The sequence below is a fragment of the Beta vulgaris genome, chromosome 6, assembly GCF_026745355.1.
Source record: "Beta vulgaris subsp. vulgaris cultivar EL10 chromosome 6, EL10.2, whole genome shotgun sequence".
Classification (NCBI taxonomy): Eukaryota; Viridiplantae; Streptophyta; class Magnoliopsida; order Caryophyllales; family Amaranthaceae; genus Beta; species Beta vulgaris.
The window spans coordinates 23,925,777-23,940,776 of NC_079207.1; the positions used below are offsets into that span (position 1 = coordinate 23,925,777).

At 42.6% G+C, this 15,000-nt stretch overlaps 1 non-coding gene across 1 annotated transcript; it reads left to right on the top strand.

The window, feature by feature from the left end:
* Positions 1 to 10,278: 10,278 nt before the first annotated feature.
* Positions 10,279 to 10,384, top strand: LOC125499232 (small nucleolar RNA R71). The gene has a single exon (XR_007275949.1). It is a non-coding gene; the product is annotated as a small nucleolar RNA R71 (small nucleolar RNA).
* The last annotated feature ends 4,616 nt before the right edge of the window (positions 10,385 to 15,000 follow it).

A 15,000-nucleotide genomic window follows, 5' to 3' on the forward strand; every position in this document is an offset into this window, starting at 1 on the left:
GCTGCGGCGGTGCAATTCCGTCGAATACCGACGACAGCAACGAATAACAGAGGAGAGAAAAAATTGATCAGCAGCCCAACACATCAAACGAGACCCACGAAAATTAGGAAAGAGAAAATTGAGCGAGCAAGATGAAGATCATCCGGATTCCGGCAAGGCCACGAACAGCAGCAAGTTGAGGAAAGAGAGAGAATTCAGATTTAATGAAGGAACCGTGAGTGAGTGAGAGAAGAAATGAGTTGGGGTTTTGGCTTCCTTTATTTGGTTGAAGGGAATTGATTTTAACCTGCTTAAAAACACGACTGTTACAAATAAAGTACTAGAATCATGGATCACTATGCATACAATTCGGGAAATCAGGGATAAATAATAACCACCTAGTAAGTCAACTGTCTAGGGCACATATAATTTCTCTCGAACATTAACTCCCTCAAAGATTACCTAGCCGCTCTCGCATAGTCAAGGGTCACTTTGCCTAATAATTGAAAGCCTATACGGTATCTCTCCTCTCGAAGTAGATTCATTATTGCAACAATAGAAATATAAATCAGGCCTAACTTATAATCCTAGCATGAAGAATCAATCAAAGGAAACAGTTGAAATACAAGATAATCAAACTAATCTATCAATCCCTCATTGCATACATAGATCTCCACAATTCTAGAAATAGGACTACTCACTCATAATCATGAAAACAATAACAAAAGTCATATAAAAACTCATACTTTGAAACATGGCAAATAACTAAGAAAATAATCTAATTAACAATGGAAGAAATAACAAAGAAATAATGAAGAAAGATTACCGAATTATATTGAACTATGAATAAGCAAAAGGTTTGATCTTGAATTGAAATCACAAAGCACTAAATTAAGGTTCTTGAAACACTCTCTAGAGAAAACTAATAATAAAAACCAAGATGATCTAATAATTCTGATTTTTCTATTTATACAAGCCCTTAAACAATAGCCAAAAGTCTCGAAAGAAGGGCCTGTATTCATTAAAAAATCGCGTGTCGTCAGTCGCCCGATCGGGCCGGAGATGCCCGATACAATCGGGCTCCAAAACCGAAGATCCTGGCCAAATTCCAGAGGCGCCCGATGAGATCGGGCTGGCCCGCCTGATACCATCGGGCAGCCTATAAGGGTGGCATTTTCACAACAGTTGGCAGATGCGCCCGATGTTGGGCCAAGTCGCCCGATCGGGCGAGACACCGAATCACGACTGGACGTCTGACGCCCGATCGTGCCTGCAGCATAAACTTAGAACTTGTTTCCTCGCCCGATCGGGCTGGGCCGCCCAATCCTATCGGGCCGGTCAGGTTATGCGCGTTCCTTGTTCTTCCTTTGCTCAAAGTCCCGGAAAGCATCCTCGGGATCTTGAAACTCAGCGTCTAACCTCTCTAATCCAATGTGCAATCATGTAAAGTAGGTAATAGCTCCCCAAAACCTACAATCCAATACAAAACAGCAAACCACAACTAGATGGAGAGAGTTAGTACCAAATGGTTCCTAAGAGCACCATAACGATAACTTTTAGCATATAAATAGGGGAGAAAAACTCTATATAATATCATAACATCAAACTCCCCCAAGCTAAACCTTTGCTTGTCCCTAAGCAAAGTACAACATGAATATGAATAGAATTTGCTTCACCCCTCAAAGTATGAAACTCAAACATTTTGACCTCAAAAACCTTCAAGCAAGCAAAGTTCAAGTTCAGTGATCAGATCACTTTTGACTACCAATCACTTAAGCAAATTGTCGAAATAGCAGCCATACATAACGCCACATCTTGAAAAGGGACTCATCCAGGTGTCACTCCTCTCAATTTTTGTGGCGAGCATAAAGTGTGCCCGAACGCTCACCAACCCAACCATAATATCCCTTCCCTCTACACTCTCATGTGTTTAGAAAAGGTAAAATATCGCTCATCCTATCAAGTCGACTCGAATAACAAACTTAAACTTCAACTTTGGCACATTGACTCTGTATCATTCCAATAAACATTCAAACAAGTGCTCAAAAGGTTTTTGAGGGTTGTAATGGGGTCGGGTAAAGGTATGGGAATTATTTGGGGAATGTGGTGAAAAGCCCAGAAAAGGGGAGCAATCAACACTAGTAGAACTAGGTGTGGTAAAAACAACTTCCATGGTCTCAATCACATCCCAAAATAATGACCAACTTTAGATTTTTCGAACCAACCAACAATTGTCTCTTGATAGTTTTCAGCAAAATGTATTGTTCTGTTTTTACTTTTTTTTCTTTTCATGACTCGTGACTTTTGATTCTTTTCTGTGTTATTTTCTATTTTTTTCTTTGTTTTCTTTTCTCTTATTCACTTCACTCATGTCAACATCATATTATTTCCAATCAACCCGAAAATCAACCACACATATAGTTCTAACCTAACAAATGCTCCCCCAAGCTAGGCTTGGGACAATAAACATTGAAAAGGCTCAAGGCATGTAATGTGGCTTGATAATATCCAAAAATCATTAGGCTCAGCGGGGCTAGGAGGGAAATGATCTTTTTAAAAATTCTGAGGCCAAAAATCAAACAATTGAACGCCTCTATCACAGCACAATGTCAAAGTCATCAGAAATCACGAGTACAATGCCAAAGTCAAGATAAGAATGATATGAGGAACTAACACACAAGGATAATTCGGACTAAATATGCATCCGAAGGCTCGAATGAATCCTTACAATGTAACCAGTTCAAGCATGCAGTTAAAGTAGGTGTTTTATCATCAAAATCTACTCAAGACCAAGGCAATCAAAGATCACATCACAACATCCCAATCACGAATGCCCACTATCCAGTATAATGAGTTAAACATTTTTCAAGGCAAAGTTTGGGGCACAGGGAAGCAATTAGACTATTCATGTTCAACTCGTATTTTTGATATTTTTTTTCAGCAATATTTCATTTTTCTTTGTTGTTTTTGTTTTTATGAAAAGGAAAAAAAAAGTAAAACAATTAACTAATTAACTAACTTAACTAGCCTAAGAACACAGTAAAACTAATCTATCTAAAAAGCAATAATAGTAAGAGTAGTACTTACAGAAGTCCTCCCCCAAGCTGAACGTAGCAATGACCTCATTGCAACAAGGGGAAGGAGAGACATGGATATCAGTCATCCATGTGCATATCCTCACTAGCCTCATCTCCATCCACCTCACCGCCGGGCTGACTGTAGCTCGGGTTCCAAGTATACCAAGAGGGATGTGCATCATGCTCAGCAATACGATGAAGGCGACAGTTCTCGTCATACATCGAATACAAAGCCAGGTGCTGATCATTGGCTAATGTATCGACCCACTGACTGAGATTCTGAAGAAGTACACCATTGGCATCAACCTGCTGGCTAATGCCCTGAATGGCCGTTGTGTTGGCTGCAATGCCAGTATCCATACGCTGAAGCAGGGTCATCATCTCCTGAAAATCAAAGGAAGGAGGAGCAGTAGAATATGGGCGAGGGGGAGCATCAGAAGATGAGGGGATATCCTTAACATGGGGTGGACGACGGTAGTAGGTATGCTCAGGTATCGGGGGGCGAGGGGTGGAAAAGTCAGAACCGGCAATGAGGAGGTGATAGTGAGGTTGGCCAGGTTTGATTCTTGCCAAAGGGTTGGGCAGTTCAATCGAAGGCATTCCGTTAACTTGCCACTAGTATGTATCCCCACCCCGGTCCAACCAATGAAGGCGAGTGAAATAGGCATAGTCCAATAAGGTGGGTCCTAAAGCCGGCTGATAACGAGTCTCGTCAAAGTCGGGAATGGCCTTAGCAAAAAGAGTGACTAGCCCCCCGTTCACGATGGGACGAGAGGAAAACGTCCCATCGGCGCGCCGCTTAGGGTATGTGGTGGCAATACGCTCCATTTGGAGCGCAACATGATGTGGGATATTGTAGTGAAAACAGCGCGGGGAACCCGGTACATATAAGTACCAATCAGATAAAGCTCATCCCCCCGAATGAGCTGACCTTCAACCCTCCCAAACAAAGTCTTGGACATAAAACAAACCCAAATTTTAAAAATGGGTTGGTGGATGTACCGGGCATGACAATGTTGCAGGGTAAAATCAGTTTCGTCCCCTGTAATGGCATAGTTAATGTCCCTGTGATCATAGTCAGGGGGGTGCCCAATCTCCCCCCGGTTGAGGACACGGAGTATGCGAGCAAACTCCGGGAGGGTGAGGGTGAAGTCCCAATTTAAGAGCCGGTAGGAAACATGGGAAATTGGTCCCGAGCGAGGGTGGGTCACTTTTAAGCTACTGTTAAATTCATATACAAGCACGGGATATGTGTTGACATGAACAGTAAAAAGGGATTCCATACCAATTATTTTCATAAAATCTCTAAATTCATTAGCAATACCCAATTTATCCAAAAATTCAATGTCAAGGAACGTTGTAGGACTTACCTCGCGCCCCATGAGGCGCTGAAATCGTTCTCTTTGTTCCTCTGTGAAGAAGATGACGTCCGGGAAGGTCTCATCTCGAGGAATTTTCGGTGGTGGTGGTGGTGGTGGTTGTTGTGAGCCGTTGTAGATTTTCGTCGCATTGTGAACATGGTTCTTGAATGTGCAAAAAAGTGAAGCTTCAACTTACTCTCTAATGGGGAAAGAGAGGGGAAAACTAGTATCACTCAAATCCTCACTTTAATGGTGGAAAAGATGAAGAAGAAGATGGAGGGGAGAGATAGAGTGGGAGAAAAGTGAAGAAAGTGGAGTGAGAGATTAGTAGAAAGTGATAGGAGAGAAAAATTGGTGAGAATTTGAAGGTTTGAGTGAGGGTCTTCAATGGTGGAAAGGGGGGTTTGGAGAAGAAGATGAGAGAATTTGGGGGTTAGGGTTTGGAGGAGAGGGAAAGTGTGAGAGGAAGTGAGTGAAAAGAAGGGGAAAAAACCCCTTTAATTTGGCCATCCGGAACCCGAGCCCGATCGGGCGTGACTTGCCCGATGCCATCGGGAGTGATTTTTTTCTTTAAAGTTCAGCCAGTTCGGTTGCGGGCCCGATCGGGCGAGGATGCCCGACACCATCGGGCGTCTGTCCGTAAGTTCTCCAAAACTTGAGTTCGTTGCGGGCCCGATCGGGTGTCCATGCCCGATCGGGTGATTTTTTTGTCTTCCCAGTTCTGGTTACGGGCCCGATCAGGCGTAGTCGCCCGACCCGATCGGGAGCCTGCCAATTCCTTGAATTTTTGTCGTAAATTGAGTTGACGGAACTTCGCTCGATCGGGCGATTGCCTTTTTTATGCGATTCATGTTTCCATTGCGCGCCCGATCGGGCAGCCTCGCCTTATGGCCTTGGGCTATGCCCAGTAAGCAATGCTCGTATTTTTTATTGAACTTTTCCAGCTGGGAAGCAATCCTGCACACATGTAACCTGAAGAGGAATATAAGTACCCTCTCACTCTCTCACCAAACTACAAAAATTAGCAAAGTAAAAATAAAAATCTAGATAAAAACTACGAAAAAAAGGAAAGAATCGGGTTGCCTCCCGATTAGCGCTGGTTTATAAAGGTCCCGCACGACCATAATGCTTCATCCCTCAAACAGAAGGGGATGGGGTTGAAGGTATAACTCCTCCACAGATCCAACAGGGATTCCGGTATAGTACAACTTCAGACGTTGTCCATTAACTTTGAACTTCTCACCTGTTGCATTCATCACCTCAATAGAACCAAACTTGTTAGTGTTAGTGACAGAAAAAGGACCAGACCACCTAGACTTCAGCTTACCAGGAAAAAGCTTTAGTCTAGAGTTGTACAATAAAACCTTGTCACCAATATTGAACTCCCTCCTCAGAATTTTCTTATCATGCCATCTCTTAGTGCGCTCTTTGTAGAGACGCGAACTATCATAAGCATTCAGTCTAAGTTCATCAAGCTCATTGATTTGCAATAGACGCTTTTCTCCTGCTAATTTAGCATCAAGGTTCAACTCTTTAACCGCCCAAAAAGCCTTATACTCTAGTTCGACAGGTAGGTGGCATGCTTTTCCATAGACTAGTCGATAAGGGGTGGTACCAATAGGGGTCTTAAAAGCAGTTCTATAAGCCCATAAGGTGTCATCTAACTTATCACTCCAATCTTTTCTGATTTAGCTACCACTTTCTCCAAAATAGACTTTATTTCACGGTTAGACACTTCTACTTGCCCACTTGTCTGAGGGTGGTATGCTAGGCCAGTCCTATGGTAGACACCATACTTTTTGAGTAGGGCTTCAAAGGTTCTTTTGTGAAAGTGGATCCCCATCACTAATGACAACTCTTGGTACCCCAAACCGTGGAAAGATAATCTTTTTGAACATTTTCATGACAACCTTAGAGTTATTGGTTGGTGATGAATAGCTTCTACCCACTTAGAGACATAGTCAAACAAACAAGTATGAAATTGTTGCCGAGGAAGAGGGAAAAGGACCCATAAAATCAATACCCCACACATCAAATAGTTCAACTTCTAGGATGGGGTTTGGGGCATCTCATGTCTACGGGAAATATTTCCTGTTCGTTGGCATGCATCACAAGACTTAACAAAAGTACTAGCATCATGAAAAAGTGTTGGCCAATAAAAACCAGATTGAAGTACCTTTGTACTTTTTGGAGGGCCCAGCATGGCCTCCACATGGAAGGGAGTGAGAGTGCTTCAGAATGTCATGCACCTCCCACTCTGGGATACATCGCCTATAGATGTGTCAGCACAGAGCTTGTAAAGCAAGAGTCATCCCAAAAGTACTGTTTGGCATCATGGAGAAATTTCTTTCTTTGCTGGTAGCTCAGCTCTAGGGGGTTTGTCCACTCACACAAAAGTTGGCGAAGTCGGCATACCACGGGGTAACATAAGTGACTGCCAGGAGCTTATCATCAGGAAAAGAGTCGTCAATGGGTACGCCTTCTTCCATATCTTCATACTGCAATCGGGAAAATGGTCACCACTACATTTTCTGCACCCTTTTTATCTCGATCTCCAAGTCGAATTCTTGGAGCAGCAAAATCCACCGAATGAGTCGAGGCTTGGCCTCCTTTTTGCGAGGAGGTACTTCAATGCAGCATGATCAGTGTAGACAATGACTTTAGACCCAAGCAGATAGGTCCTGAACTTGTCCAGTGCATAGACCACAGCTAGAAGCTCTTTCTCGTGTGCATAATTAACTTGAGCTTCATCGAGTGTCTTGCTAGCATAGTAGATGGCATGGAGGATGTTGTCTTTTCTCTGACCAAGGACAGCTCCCACAGCATAATCACTGCATCACACATAATCTCAAATGGGAGGGTCCAATCTGGAGATCGGATGATAGGAGCAGTAATCAGAGCTTGCTTGATCCTGTTAAAAGACACTAGACACTCATCAGTAAACAGGAACGGGGCATCCTTGAGGAGCAACTGAGTAAGTGGTTTAGCAATTTTAGAGAAGTCCTTGATAAAGCGGCGATAAAATCCCGCATGACCAAGAAAACCTCTAACACCCTTAACATTCACAGGAGGGGGTAATTGCTCAATCACTTGAATTTTTGCTTTGTCCACCTGGATGCCTCGTTCAGAAATAATATGACCAAGTACCACTCCTTCAGTAACCATGAAGTGGCACTTCTCCCAGTTCAAAACAAGGTGGACATCCTCACATCTTTTCAGTACTTTAGTCAAATTCAGCAAACATGCATCAAAATCAATGCCATACACACTAAAGTCATCCATAAATACTTCCATGATGGACTCAATAAATTCAGAAAATATGGCCATCATACAACGTTGGAAGTAGCAGGGGCATTACATAGGCCAAAGGGCATCCTTCATATGCAAAGGTACCATAAGGACATGTAAAGGTGGTCTTCTCCTGGTCATCTGGGTGGATAGGGATTTGGAAGAAACCAGAATAGCCATCTAGATAACAAAATGAGAATGACAAGCTAGACGTTCCAACATCTGATCAATGAAGGGAAGGGGAAAATGGTCTTTCTTAGTGGCAACATTTAATTTCCTATAATCAATGCACATACGCCACCCAGTAACTACTCTTGTAGCAATTAATTCATTTTTCTCATTTTTAACTACAGTAGTACGCCCTTTTTAGGAACCACTTGAACTGGACTCACCCACTTAGAATCAGAAATAGGATAGATAATCCCAGCATCAAGCAATTTCATAACCTCTTTTTTGACAACTTCCTGCATATTCGGGTTCAAACGACGCTGACCTTGTATACTAGGACGATGATCATCCTCAAGATGAATTTTATGCATGCAAAAGTCAGGGCTTATGCCTTTCAAATCATCAATATTATATCCAATGGCCTTTTTATGTTGTCGCAAAACAGACAAAAGTTGAGACATTTGACCATCATTTAATGCAGCACTAACAATCACAGGGCAATTTTCAGAATCATCCAGAAAAGCATTCGCAGAGAAGGGGGAAGGGGTTTCAGTTCAGGTTTCTTTACCTCTACCGGTGAGTAGCACATACTAACCGTTCATCCTCATGATGGAGTACATCAAGCTCGACACAGGTAAAAGCTGCTTCCCAAGCATCCACTTCAGTAGTCCGGATAATATCATCACCTGTGGAAAGGTAAAACAAAGCAAAGCCTCCAGTGGATCCCGCAAAGGGATTGAGGCATGTCATCATTAACCAGCACATCAATGACATCTATTTAACAGGCTTCCTCTAGCATGGGACTTTTCAAAGCATTGGTCAAACTAAAAGTTACCTTATCATCCCCACAGTCAAAGTCAATTTCCCATTTTTACATCTATGACAGCTCCAGCAGTATGAAGGAATGGTCTCCCTAAAATGATTGGGATTTGAGTATCCTCTTCCATGTCAAGCACAACAAAATCCACAGGAATAAAATTTACCTACCCTCACAGGAACGTCCTCTAAGATACCTAGGGGGTATTTAACAGAACGGTCAGCCATTTGAAGAGTAATGTTGGTACATTTTAAATCTCTCATGTCAAGCTTTTTGCAAACAGTCAAGGGCATGACACTAGCACCTAAATCACATAAGGCTTTGTCAATAAATATGGTGCCAATATTACAAGGGATGGAGAAACTCCCCGGATCTTTCGATTTTGGAGGGGGATTGATTTTGCAAAAGAGCACTACATTCTTCAGTAAAGGCAACAGTTTCTACTGCATTAAAGGCTCTTTTCCTAGTCAAAATTTCCTTCAAAAATTTAGCATATGCAGGTACTTGAGTAATGAGTTCAGTAAATGGAACAGTTACCTGAAGATTTTCACTACCTCCATAAACTTACCAAGTTGGTGATCCAGCTTATTCTTTGATAGACGAGTGGGGAATGGTACCTTTATGCAGGAGTGGTGGAGGAATTTTTTCAGGTACTATCTGCTTCTTTGTATTTGTGTTGGTGGTAGCCTCAGGAGCTGCCGAAGTTTCAGTGACGTATGCATTTTTTTCTGGCTCAACCGGACCATCCTTAGGCATTGGGGGACCATCATAATGTGTTCCACTCCTAAGAGTGATGGCATTGGCAGTGTCCCTTGGTTGCATTGATTGGAAGGTAAGGCCCCAGGTGGCCTACTAGCAGAAGAACTAGCCAACTGAGCTATTGAGTCTCCAACATCTTGTTATGCGTGCCCAAATTTTCCAATTGAGCTTTTGTGTCAGCTTGAAAAGCATTGAACCCTTTCTGCATCTGGAACATCATATTCTTCAACTCTGTCATGGCTGGGTCAGCAGTAGGGGCAGGCTGTGGAGGTGCTTGATTTCTCTGAAAACCAGGTGGAGCTTGTTGTGGAGGTTGGTATTGTTGACCCTGTTGTTGAGGCGGATATGGTTGTTGAGGTGGAGGGTTCAACACATTAGTATCCTATAGGAGAGTTGGATGGTGTCTTAACCCAGGATTATAAGTGTTGGAATATGGGTTGAACTGGTTCCTAGGTTTGACTGGAAGCATTGACGGCCTCACAGTTATTTCCCAGCGCTAGACACTCTTGAGAGTTGTGCCCAGATATTCCACAAGCATCACATATATTCACATTATAGTTAGAAGCACTAGCCATCGCATTAATCAATCTTCTGAGTTAGAGCAGCTAGTTGCCTAGACAGTAGGGAAATGGCTTCAACATCATGTTTACCTCCCTTTTTCAAAGAGGAACGAATGATAGATGCTTGATTAGATGCTAGCTTCTCCAAAAGTTCATACCCTTCCTCAATTGCTTTATCCATGAAGAACCCACCAGATGCTCCATCAATTACCCGTCGTGTATCTGCATCAACTCTAGTGTAGAAAATCTTACACAAGTACCACTGGTCCATCCCATGATGAGGAATAGACGCTGTAGATCCTTGAACCGCTCCCAAGCTTCATATAGAGATTCACCAGGATCTTGGGTGAAAGTAACTATAGCATGTCTCATATCTGCAGTTTTCTGGTAGGGGTACCACTTGATAAGAAAAAATCTTGGAAAGTTCTGGCCAGGTGGTGATGGTGGAAGGCAGCTTATTATACCAAAACAAAGCTTTATCGCGCAGAGAGAAACCAAATAGGAGGAGTTTCATCTCATCAGGAGTAACACCAGCTTGCTTCTGAGTAGCACAACACTGTAAAAATCTCTACAGGTGCTAATTTGGGTCTTCAGATGGTAACCCAGCGAACTGATTGTTCTAAACCATATTTTGATCCCAAAATTTGTAGCAGCAATAGTGGGCATCCGTACCCCAGTAGGCACGTTATCAGGAGATGGTTGTGCATAGTCTCTGAAGGATCGAGTAACATTCTCACCCATGTTGAGAGTAATAGGTGAGGTGGGGGATTCTTGGTGTGGGGATGATGGTGGAGAAGGTGTCTTTTGGGAGGGTGTCCCTGCAGACAGCTTAGCTTGTTTAGTTTTCTTTCTGAGTCTACGAGCGGTCTTTTCAATCTCTGGATCGAACGGGATGAGATTTGGGGATTTCAATTTCCTGCTCATACACCAAAAACACTAAAACAAATGTGAGATGCTCCAAAGAACAGGTGTTCTTCAGAGTAGAGGTTAGTTTAATACTATAATTCAGACAAAATAAAATAAACCGTCTCCTCGGCAACGACGCCAAAATTTGATAGGCTAAAGTCGTTTCACCTAATAAAAAATAACCTAAGGTCCACTAACTAGTAGTCAGGGAAGTCAGGATCGAATCCACAGGGAGAAGTTATATTATTGTATCTGAACTCTAATATTACACCAACAAAATCAGATGAATGGAGTTGTGTTACTAAACTAAACAATAGCAGAAGTGAAAATGAAGGTGTAAATATATTAATAAAGTACTAGAATCATGGATCACTATGCATACAATTCGGGAAATCAGGGATAAATAATAACCACCTAGTAAGTCAACTGTATAGGGCACATGTAATTTCTCTCGAACATTACTTCCCTCAAAGATTACCCAGCCGCTCTCACATAGTCAAGGGTCACTTTGCCTAATAATTGAAAGCCTATACGGTATCTCTCCTCTCGAAGTAGATTCAGTATTGCAACAATAGAAAACTAGCATGAAGAATCAATCAAAGGAAACAGTTGAAATACAAGATAATCAAACTAATCTATCAATCCCTCATTGCATACATAGATCTCCACCATTCTAGAAATTGGACTACTCACTCATAATCATGAAAACAATAACAAAAGTCATATAAAAACTCATACTTTGAAACATGGAAAATAACTAAGAAAATAATCTAATTAACAATGGAAGAAATAACAAAGAAATAATGAAGAAAGATTACCGAATTATATTGAACTATGAATAAGCAAAAGGTTTGATCTTGAATTGAAATCACAAAGCACTAAAAAAAGGTTCTTGAAACACTCTCTAGAGAAAACTAATAATAGAAACCAAGATGATCTAATAATTCTGATTTTTCTATTTATACAAGCCCTAAAACAATAGCCAAAAGTCTCGAAAGAAGGGCCCGTATTCATTAAAAAACTACGTGTCGACAGTCGCCCGATCGGGCCGGAGATGCCCGATGCAATTGGGCTCCAAAACCGAAGATCCTGGCTAAATTCCAGAGGCGCCCGATGAGATCGGGTTGGCCCGCCCGATACCATCGGGCGGCCTATAAGGGTGGCATTTTCACAGCAGCTGGCAGAGGCGCCCGATGTTGGGCCAAGTCGCCCGATCGGGCGAGACACCGAATCACGACTGGGCGTCTGACGCCCGATCGGGCCCGCAGCATAAACTTGGAACTTGTTTCCTCGCCCGATCCTATCGGGCCGGTCAGGTTATGCGCGTTCCTTGTTCTTCCTTTGCTCAAAGTCCCGGAAAGCATCCTCGGGATCTTGAAACTCAGCGTCTAACCTCTATAATCCAATGTGCAATCATGTAAAGTAGGTAATAGCTCCCTAAAACCTACAATCCAATACAAAACAGCAAACCACAACTAGATGGAGAGAGTTAGTACCAAATGGCTCCTAAGAGCACCATAACCATAACTTTTAGCATATAAATAGGGGGGAAAAACTATATATAAAATCATAACATCAGGAATTAGGGTCTTATCATGGTAACTTCAGAGGAAGGAGAGAGAATATAATTGAAGAGTGAAAAAACATGAAGTGTTTGGAGGTTCGGAACTTGGGTTTGAGTGCTTAAGTTAACAACACTTTTCTCTTTCTTTCCTAGTTTCACGTGCCTTTACTCTTAAAAATATTGCCAACAAACGTTTTTTAATATTGGGCCCCTCGTAGGCGTGGGCCATGGACCATTTCCCCTTTAAACAAGGCGCAGGGTCGGCCCTGTGTATTCGTATTTATGAAATCACTTGTTATTTGCCACGACAAATATGCATCGTGTGTGTATATATTTCTATTTAAGCATATGGTCCTGCCCAACTTGCTTTCTCATTAGTCCCATGAGTTCCTCGAGATTGGATTGATATCAACTTCTAAACTTGTTTTCACTGGCGGAGGCAGACTGTTACATGGCGGTATAGTTGTAACCCCCTGTTTCGGCTGTGAAACGGTACGATGGCGGGCATATGAGAAATCCGTCAGTATTCAAGGGTTGTCCGTGACTGGTGAGCTGCAAGAGAACAAACGTGAGCTATCCTTAGGGGGGATGCGAGGAAACCCCCTCCGACACTCAAGTTAGTAAGTGTCCAGTAAGGATTTAGAGAGAGAAAGCTAGAGAGAGTTAAGCAATTTTTAGTATGTGAGAGAATGTATCTATTAAAATAGTACCATTGGGCTATTTAGAGTAGTATTATTTATCTGACAGGATGAATAATCCTTTGTCACGTCTCCGACTGAGATGAGTCTGACTGGAGGGAAGATTCCCTGATTTTGTCCTTTTCGATTGCCGCGAGGATCATTTCGGCCCAAGATGTGTCCGACAGCAGGCTTGGGTGCTACCCATATAACTATCCCCCAACATCATTGGGGGACGTGACCATCATTAATGTTGACTTTGTGGTCGCGAATGAATTTTCCATGCTCTTTTGGGTAGCTCCTCTAGTAGTGCCACGTGTTGACCTGGGATGAGTTGTTGATTTCACAAAGTGTAATCATTACTGCTTCTGGAATCCCACTCGTTTCCGCCCCTTTTTCCTTATTAGGGTGTGATGTAGAAGTGACACTTGGCGTAGATCTAGGATAGTAGTTGATGCATTTTTTCATCACCGCCATCTATTTTGGTATTTAAAAGCAAAATTTCCTTTTCTTTATTTCTTATTCGACTTCTTCATCTTTCTTCAACACTTTTCTCTGGTTTTCTCAGTTTTCCAAGGACTTGAAGTTTTTTTCTTACCAAGATAGCATCTTTCTTGCTCAAATTTCTCAAAAAAGGCATTTTACCATATTTTGTTCACTGCTTTTGAGGAATTTCCTCAAATTTCGGTTCTTTTTATTGGGTTTTGCTCGAGGTTTTAATTTTTTCTGCTTCGACTTTTTCTTCGGCGAGTTATTGGTTCTCCGGCGTCGTTAGACTAACATTTGCTTTCTGTTGCATCTTGGGAAAGTTCTTTTGTTCTTTGGAAGGCCTGCTTCATCTTCTCTAGTCGATTTTCCAGCGAGATTTCCTTCAGGTACCAATTTCGAAACCCATTTGGTTTTTCGATGTACTTTCGTTAATTGGAACTATGCGGACCATTCAGATAGTCAAAGAACTTTAAGTAATGAATTTATGTCTGAAAGTCACCCATCTTCCCCTTGTTCCCTGATGGGGGACTAAGTTCGTCAATTTCTAGTCCTAGGGAAGAAAGGACTCGCCTTCTAGATGACCTGCCCCTTACTGCCGATATGGCGAAAGAGCTTAGGTCTAAGTTTCTTAACGACCGCTCTACCCCTAAGCAAGAGAATCTGACTTCTCAATACTTGTCCGCGAGGCTGAGTGGTGATAGGCAGACGTTAAGATACTTGAGACATCAAATTTTAGCTCGTAGGACCGCTAGGAATCCCCCACCTGATGTTGTTCCCGGACTAGATGTTCAACCCTTGAGGGAACATGCTTGCCTTGATAGCTTAGCGGATATCGGGGTAATGGCGGACAGTGACTTTTACGACCGCCTTGCTCGTGATGTCGGCTCTACTCATCCTCCTTTTGTTGATTTAGTTTCGGATAACGATTTAATTGCCAGCATGGACGAGGCTCGTACTGGTCCTTCTACCTCCGGTCGGGAGCTGACCGGTCATCGCACCGAGATCCCCATTGGAGAGAGCTCTAGCATGGCTACCACTTCTCGTCCCGAGCCCATTCTTGACCGGGACGACGTTCTACATTCTAGGGTTTGGCTGCCCGTGGATTATAGCAGTGGTCCGAAGACAGTGAACCTTTGTAGGAGTTGGCGAGAGCACCCATTGTCACTGAATTACTGTCGGGTTGCTGAAGACATGTATGGCTTCCTGGCCGATTGCAAACTGGTAGTCCCGGGTGAAGGGTTAAAGGTAACAGATTGTCCGGCAGGGCATGTAGCCATTTATGCCCATCATCTCGAATTTGGGCTACGTTTTCCCTTAGACCTTGTTCTGGTTCAAATTTTAAAAGCCTTCAATGC